The sequence below is a fragment of the Hippoglossus hippoglossus genome, chromosome 13 (assembly GCF_009819705.1).
Source record: "Hippoglossus hippoglossus isolate fHipHip1 chromosome 13, fHipHip1.pri, whole genome shotgun sequence".
Taxonomy (NCBI): domain Eukaryota; kingdom Metazoa; phylum Chordata; class Actinopteri; order Pleuronectiformes; family Pleuronectidae; genus Hippoglossus; species Hippoglossus hippoglossus.
This window is the reverse complement of record NC_047163.1, coordinates 22,188,677-22,197,632: the sequence shown is the minus strand read 5'-3', so window position 1 is coordinate 22,197,632 and position 8,956 is coordinate 22,188,677. Positions and strand designations below refer to the sequence as shown.

The following is an 8,956-nucleotide window of genomic DNA, read 5'->3' as shown; positions in this document are numbered from 1 at the left end:
AAACTTAAAATGTGATGTAAAGTATGACCCTAATGACATTGGCTGATGGGCAAATTATTGTCTTCTGTAATTGTATTTACTAGGCAAACAGCACTCATGCTGAGAAATGAGCCTGAAGAGCACATAGACAAAATGTGTCCCTAAGCTTGTTAGTCCACCTCCTAACACAAACTAATTACAACAAAGTTGGATTTCTACACTAGAATGGACGCAATAGGTCCCAGTGATTGACACCTGCCATCAGACGAGGCATCTCTCTGTATTTGGTGGACTAGTGGTAGAAAAGACGGACGTCAGACTGGAAGGTCACTGGTTTGAGGCCACGGACTGACAAAAACATACCTGGATATGGACCAGACCTGGATCTGTTCAAGTCCAAGAGGACTCTCCCTACCCCACTGTCTAGGTGCCTGAGCAAGGCACCTTTATTCCCACATCTGCTCCCCGGGCACTGTCCATGGCTGTTCACTCTGTGTCTTGTGTCCTGGTGTGTCAAAAGCAGAGGACAAATTTCCCCCATTTGCATGTAGTGTGTCTGTGTATGTGTGTGGGACCAATGAAGGAATCTTGAATCTTGAATCATTTCCATTAAGGTACATTCTTCAGGGCAATGGACTCCCCTTCGTTTGTTCTTTTAAAATCAAGGGGGTGTAAAGAAAAAAATCAATGCTGCTTTATTGTGGTGCCTTGAAGAAGGGTAGCATCCAGAGAAGGGGCCAGTGAGGATATCAAGGGGAAATCAATAGATAGTAAGTAACAATACAAATAACAAAGTCAGTAAAAGATGATTTCTACTGCAATCTTTTGTTGAAAGCATGTCCTATTGGTTTAACGAGAGGGAAAATGTTGAGCCGCCAAAAGAAAAGAGGACTCTCTACGAGATGAAAACGGTGAAGGTAATCACTTCTAGAGTGAAGAGAGGAGACGTGAAGAGGTTTGCTCAACATACTCAACCTCATGGCCCTGTAAGACGGAGCAGTCACAGTCAAAGCTCGATGGTGAAGTGAAATCAGCCTTATTCTTCCTCCCATCCTCTACTCTGGAGGAGAATATTGTATGTTTCTATGGGTGGAAATTCAATATAAGCTGTACAGAAAATGCTTATAGCAAATAGCTTTTCAATAACTGATTTATTTCTCTGCAGCAGGGTCTCCTGATCGAAGTTGTGGTCACTCACTGGAACCTATCTGAATACCATATTTCAAAGTTAGTGCTGACATGACATTTGTCTCTGCATACTTGAAACCGGAGCTTGAATGAATTGGGTTGGTCACTCATCAAGAGGTACGGCGTTGGGCAGTTACCTACTTTCCATCCACAACCCTTACATTTTCCAGTGCCCAAGGACATCAGCTGCTCGCTTACAATGTCCATCTGTCCAGTCCCATCTGTGCAGAAACGTGGAATTGCTGTCTTCTTGCTCACAGGTGAACTTGACCAGTGATCAAGGTGAGCAACCACCTGCACCAGCATGTGTGACGGTTGGGCTGAGTAGATTTTCAAAGACAAATCAGTGTTTCTCCTGAATGAGAATGGATTTAGAGAATCTCTGAAACTATATTGTTTCCTTCACCGAGGAGGTTATGTTTTCACCTCAGCCCCTTGGTTTGGTGGGTGGTTGATTTGTTTGTTTGATTACACAAAAACTACAGAACGGATTTCAATGAATGGGCAAAGAAGTAACCCATTTTTGCGCAGATCAGGATAAAATACTTTTTTTTTTACTTTCTTTAACCTTGCGAAATACGGCATTTTTTATATTGTCACATAAAAAGATAATTATAAACTTTCAATATTAGGGCTGGGAAATTTACTAAAAATATTATCGAAACAGACATTTATAACCTCTAACCGGCCTTATTTTGCTCATGTCGGTTAATTCGGTTTATACTTTCCCCAATGCATGTGTCGGGTTTCAGCTACGTTCAGGGCTGTATCCAATATTAGGTCCCGATGACTGTTTACTGTTCATGAACGCAGTTTTAGGACCACAGTTGTAGGATACTTGTTTCTCAACTCCCTGTTGAAATACATACATTTTTTAAGGTTTATTCGACCCATATGCTACGTACTGTCTTTGTTGCTATGAGTTGCATGTTGATAATTTGGTTATTAGAATAAGCTAAGTAAAATTAAGATGGAATCATTTCCCATGACCTTCGCAGTCACTATCTCAAGAGAGAAACAAGATACAAGATCATCTCTGGGGGCGGATTCAAGATTTCTATACATTTTTTCACGTAAAAGTTTAGACAAGAACAAGCACACATTGAGCAATGATGACAAATACAAGAATTGAAGCACAAAAAGGTAAATACAACACTCTTTGATTACACTTTTCCTTCTTTCTTCAGGTGGTTTATGATCCCTCTGGCAAATTCCTCCACCTCACTGAACTAGTGAACAGAAAACATCATGGTCATCAAGTAAACACACCTAGACGTCACATGGCGCTACGGTTTCATTAAACGTGCACAAACACTTTGCAGCAAACTATCCTAAACTAACAAACAAACCACTTTGTATAATGCCTTTACTATAAAAGATACCTACTCATACTTCAACAAGCTAACGTAAACTTTGCTATTAATTCGAGACGGCTGAATTTTCTTTACACGTTAAACAAATAACAAACAACAAAGAGTCAGATTCAGTACTCACACTTTTAGTGTCGTCCATCATGTAGGTCTGTTGTCATCCAATTCTCAAGGAGGCGCTGTCGTGAAAAAGAGAGGGTCCTAGAACTGCGGTCCTGAAACTGCTAATGCTTTTGACTGTATCACCCTGCAGCACGTCCTCCCTCCCCACTCCCCCGCTGAGCTGCGCTCACATTACATCTTGACAATAAACACCATCACTAATCTGTAGTTATTAGGAAACGTAGGTACAGTACTTGAAGTTAATTTTGTGTTTGTTTGATTTGCTCTAAAGTTTATGAGACACGTATTCAAACACATACAAAAAAAAGTCAAACATTTTGTGTGCACGTAATTCAGACACAACATGAAACGTAACGTGGCAGGCACAGCCAGGACGTCAAGGTTAAAGTGACTGGAATGATCCGGATATATAGCATATATATATATATATATATATTACTATTGTAATTTCCACGTGAAATAGAATTAAATTGGACATAATGATGGTCATTACTCTGTAGTATAAAATGTCCTGAGAAGACAAAGTGCTGTTGGGCTTCTTTTTTGGTCTCATGTCAGCAACGTGTCAACCTGGGTACAGTTCATCAAATATTCCTCCTAAAGTCATAGTTCCACTGAGTAAGCGTTATGACCTTTTCATATTTTAGCTGACTAATCCAGCCGTGCCGCTTTGTTGTTCAGTACATTTTCCATCAAGTGGGCACAGCTGAAACAAGACAAGGCTGTGCAGGAAGAAACCATCTGGCCTTTGACTTAGTGCAATGATAAATTATTGAAAACATCCCAAACACAGCATTGTCTTAGTCCTAAGTTCCTGCCTCGTGTCCCATTAAACTGACACACAGCTGCAAAGCAGTCAGATTCTTTCAAACTTTTCTTCTTCATCCATGTTCGTCCAATAACGATCAGCTAAGGGCTTAATTTGTAGAGGGAATCGTGACATTTCTGTCAGTCTAAATGTCTTCTGTTGCCCAAAGTGCTTTGGATCCCGAGATCAAAGAATATGCATTCATGTCCATGTGCATTACTTTATAAATTCTGAGCAAAAAAATATCCCTGTTTGCTCCCTATTCTGTTTTTAGCTTTTAAGCTCTCAAGTGTGGATAGATCTCTGCTCCTTTGTTGTCACTTCCATTCCACTCTGAGCTGTAATTGTGCCTGTTAGACAGAGAAAGTCTTAAGAAGTTCAACAAAGTTGCTGTCATGGGGTAAAAATGAGTGACTCATTTACAGTACATGTGCTGTGGATTAAAGAGGGGAACATGGCCCGCAGAGTTTTCACTCAGAGCAATAATCATACGTATCTTATGAACTACATTCGACAAGAGCTAACAAAGAAAATTACTTGAAACATGTTGTCCTAGTTTTTTTACATTGTCCTGAAGGGTTAAGTAAATCATCTCTGGATCACAGACTTTGTCACTCGAACATATGGGATAAGAACTACCTAAAATGACAGAAACCATTTTGGGGGTCAGTGATGTCGGCCATCTGAATTAACAGTCTATGGCCTATACGTGCTTTTTGGTTTAATATGAAGTGCTTATAAATCAACTTCACTCTTAACACTGTAATGGTTTACAGACACTTAAAGACAGTTACAGTAACAGTTCATGTGTTAAATTGAACAGAAAATATAAAATTGCCACATAACAAAGTGGCACATGATCTAACATGCATTACATTCACAGCAGCAGATCGGAAATGCTCATGGGGCAGATTAAGAGACGTTTATAAATTCAGTTGTAAGTGAGTAGCCTACTGCTAACAGAGGCACACTCCCAATGGTGATAATCCTGATGTATGAGGGCAGCCTCATAAGATAAGACATTTTCAAATTCCAAAGTTTACGGAGAACCCCTGTGTTATAGATTTTTTTAGATTACAGCATCAGTGCAAGAATTACTGGTGATGTGCAGAGCTCACAGAGCATCATGTTGGTGGGTCTTCAGATGATCGGGGGGGGGGTTGTTTCAGCTGCAGCTTGCTCTCTGGAGGAATCATGCTTGGACTCATTGATGTACTGTTTAGGACTGGGTGCAGCCATCTTAGCGACGCATCGTTGTCATGATCAATGACATCACTTATGTCCAAGAGTCCCAGCCCCCACTGCCACAGGGAGCTGTCCACTTGCAGCATCCGCTGCACTTCCTTACACCCCCGGAAACACACCTGTCAAGTCTGACAGGGGAAGAACAGTTTTTGAGATATGCGAATTACCTACCTACATTCAGAGAGACAGAGAATCCTTACATTGAAGTAAGATGTGCCATACTATATATATAATAGTCTTACAGTTAAGGACTTTATTTGTCTTCACGAGAGCCTTAAGTGATAATTAAACTCATGATTGTACTATAATTAGATTAATGCAGTGCTTCAAAGATGTATGTAGGTCCACACTCGAACAATAATCAGACAACCAGGTTTGCCTCTGACTCTTGAAAGTGGAATGTGTTTGTCAGGAAGTGAAGTTTTAAGCCCCGCAGAGGACCAGACTGGAGCCTCTTGGCAGCTCTGCAAAAGGGAGCTTTATTTTTAGCAGTTGAACAACAGGAAGGAGAAAAGGAGGCCAATTCTACCTGGCAAGATATGTAGGAATGATGACATCGGCTCAGTGGAGTGTAAACGGAGCAGGGTGAGGTTGGTACAGTTTGATAGGTTGAACACCGTAAGGGGAGAGAGGGGGTGAAAAGTGAGGCAAAGGGAGAAAATAGACAGTGGAGCAGTGACGGGGGTTCCACAGCATTGGAGGCAGGGTCAAAAAGTTTCTCTGATGATCAGCCACAGAAAGGACTCGTAGGATTCTCAGGATTAATAAAGAAAGGAGCGATCAAGAAGTGCAGTTATAGTTCATGCAAACACTGGTTTAGTCACAGCCATATTAAGCTATTTATAGATATTTAAATAGCAAACACAATTGTCTCTGTAAACACTTGGGATATAAGCTATAACAAATATTACCGAGGACCGAAAAGTAAACAGCAAGACGTTTCAGTGCTGGATAATAATATGAGCATATTTTTAGTTTCTTATCATCCTTGATTTTATCATCATAATATGACCTTTTACTGCCTTTACTTGGCATTCACAGAATATTTCACAGAGTACAATTACATCTGGATGTTCATTTACAAGAAGAAATATAGTCAGTAGGCGACTTCTAGGGGGATGCTATCCCCTCATAACCAAAAACCATTCACTTTAATGACGTGCCAATTCTGCCATCATCCTAGAGTGATGCATGTGCACATACAGAATTTGTGTTTGCTTGAAAATCGTATATGATGGCGGAGTGGCATTAGAAAGAACAAGAGGACAGTGGTCTTTGCCTCGTTCTCTCTCCCAAGCACACTGAGCGTCTGCTACAGTCAGATTGACCATCAGCCGCACCTCTGCAGGCAGGATTCAGCCTAAACCTGGTAGATACCACTTTTGACAACCCCAATTATGTAACAAGAACACAGTTCTCTACTGCAGCGGTGTTGTCCCACGCACACCCCCACCTCCCATTCCAAAAGTTAATCAGCTGGAGAAACCCTTCCAAATAATACTCATACATTCATAATTGGTGCTCATCCCCCTCTTTAATGCAGTAGTGTACAGTTTGGTATAATCTAATCCTTCAACATCACAAATCAGAAAAAGCCTTACACCTTATCATCATGTAGGGCACATTTTGTGTGTCACAAATGGATGGTTTCAACAAACTGAAAACCCAGTTCTGTTTGCATTATGGTGCAACTGAACCATGACAATAGAAGCAATATAGGAACTTGCTGATCTTTAACATTTCAGATACTCAAGGCACCTGGATGTTTCATCAGCAATTATCGCTAATATTTGAGTAAATTATTACCAACTTAAATATTTTTATTGTTAGTGTCAAACAGCCATTATATTTTCTCATTATGCAACATCAACGTCTGTCTTTTGGTGTCCAGCAGCTGTTTTCCTTAGACCTCTCTTCCTCACAAGATCTCTGTACACACATGAGTGTGCTGTGCTGACAGCTCTCAGTGTAGGCACATGACCCGTAACCTGAAATCTCAAACTTGGCACAGTATGCGTCTGTTGATACTGCATGTTAGAGATACTGCACTTCTCAGGGTCTGCCGCTTTTCAGTGATTCGTTCCGGTAACAGAAACCAGTGAATTCACTGCTCATCTCATGACATGCTGCAGATGCATGTGCCTGCTGGGTTTTGTCGAGACGGGCTTTGTTATGGTTTTGTTGTTTTGACCATCGGTGTATTAGTGCATGAGTAGACTTGAACTGCCAGCCACTGCGTCATATTCAGCTGCATGGAAAATACAGTGAGCGCTACCAGGAAACTGTTTACACATTGCTTTTCATCTGCCAGCCAAGCTATCACAACATTGTGGTTGGGACAGAGGACATCCAGGCTTTCAATCGTTTTCAGGTTTGTCAGAGGGAGAGTGGAAACATTTGGTTTGACATTCAGCAGCCCTCAATGAGTAGTTAAAAACACAGTTCACTGTGCATGCCCTTCGATCCTAAATGATCCCAGAAGACAAGCATCGTCTTAGCCTACATGTCAGCTTGTTGTGCTCCATGTATACCACTTGTCCCCTCAGCCAGAACCACCACCACCCGCCCACCTCCTGGAAGTACTGCCAGCACTTTAAATGCAAATAACATATCAGGACAAACTATACAGCTGCCTGTTTAGGAGGCGCTTTTTTGTAGATGGAGATTAGTGAATAATTTAATGGCAAATCCAATCTGCTAGTCACAGGGGTGGCATGCGTGTGTGTTAACTTGGCCTACAAGGCAGTGCTGCAGGGGTAGGCCTTCGCTTCTTTTCATTACAGAAGGCAGATTGGGAAATGGATCAGGCTCTGCATTCATTAGTGTGCACACAGAGGCGTGATTACGGCACACAGACCTCCGATTCCTCACCTGTCAGGATTTTCTCACAAGAAAGTATTTATCAAGGGGAAAATGAACGTTCCCCTCATAAACACCTTTTGATTTCAGCTCTCTCTGCATATGACAACCAGTAGCAGGTAAGTGGTATGAGGTGCAATTAAAAGAAATGATGGGGAGGTAATCACTTGGTGCTATCACCTCTATACTCGTGTCTAAAATATGCATAGGGAGAAGAAGACGTTGGCACAGGACCAGGTTCAGCCTCTAATTAAGGACGAACGCCCCCAGTAATTCCCATGTCACGGAAACAGCTTGATGGTAAAACCTCAGGGGACGAAAGGTCAAGCCAACAAATCAAGATACTGTACTGACACGTCGGCTGAGACTATTGCAAAAGACCCTGTAGCAGACTTTTCAGACTTTCCAATTACAATTCCTTGTGCTCCTTTAAAAGTTTTAAGAATTCTTTTCATCTTTTATGGAGATCACTTGAATAATAGCCTGATGAATCAGAGCGCACAATGAGCTAATTAACAAACATCTGATATCCCGCAATTCATCAGCCCCCTTGTGTGTTTTTTTTCTTTTTTCTAAATGTTATCAATAAATAATGCTGGCATCATGCAAGAGAGTGTGACTGAAATGTAAATGAGATTGGGTTTCTGACTCACATGTTCCGCTGTTGGTGTCTGGTCTTTCCGGGAGTTACTTCTGAGCTTAATTTGGGTCACGACTCGCAAGGTGTTATTTTTAAACATCAGCCCCTTTAGCCAGTGTCTGAGCCACAATAACTTCAAGCATGCGTGATTTGCATTTTTAAAAGGACAGCTTGGAGATTTGGTCTACTTTGTTGATTCTGTTCCTTCACTGCAGGGGTGGGGGACATTTTTCCTATCAGGGGGGCCTTTTTAATTTTTATAACATCCATCACAGACCTGAACTGAATTATTGAACACACATAACATACTTTGGTGCTTGATTTTGTGTCTTGGCCATTGTGTCTCATTTGTGTTATTGTCATTTTAACTAGTGTTTGTGAGTTTAAGCTTCACCATTGTAATAGTGTAATTTTTTATTGATGCAAATCCCTTCATATTATGTGAAATGTGCCATACAAACAAACAACTTTACTGACTTTACAAAGTAATTCTATGCTCTTTTGAGAGGTTTGTGTGAGCAATGGCTGGCAATGCACCAGATGGTAGAACTAGCCATACATGCTGTGCAAAGACAGTCATTTCTCCCATGAATCAAACTCAGCATTGATTCCACGCACAAAAATCACAAGTGTTAGTTGTTATGTCTGGTGTTTCATCACAGGCCAGAGGGAAAAGCTGGAAATTTTCTGCCAGTGTCCTCGGGTTGTTTTTTTTCATTATCTTATGCCTGATCAATAAATAAC

General features: G+C 41.1%; 1 long non-coding RNA gene across 1 annotated transcript; it reads right to left on the bottom strand.

Annotated features, from left to right (window-relative positions):
- Positions 1 to 271: 271 nt before the first annotated feature.
- On the bottom strand, positions 272 to 5,662 carry LOC117773493. The gene is made up of 3 exons (XR_004615923.1): positions 5,652 to 5,662; positions 2,170 to 2,172; positions 272 to 402 (listed from the first exon to the last, which is right to left on the bottom strand). It is a non-coding gene; the product is annotated as an uncharacterized LOC117773493 (long non-coding RNA).
- Between the last annotated feature and the right edge of the window lie 3,294 nt (positions 5,663 to 8,956).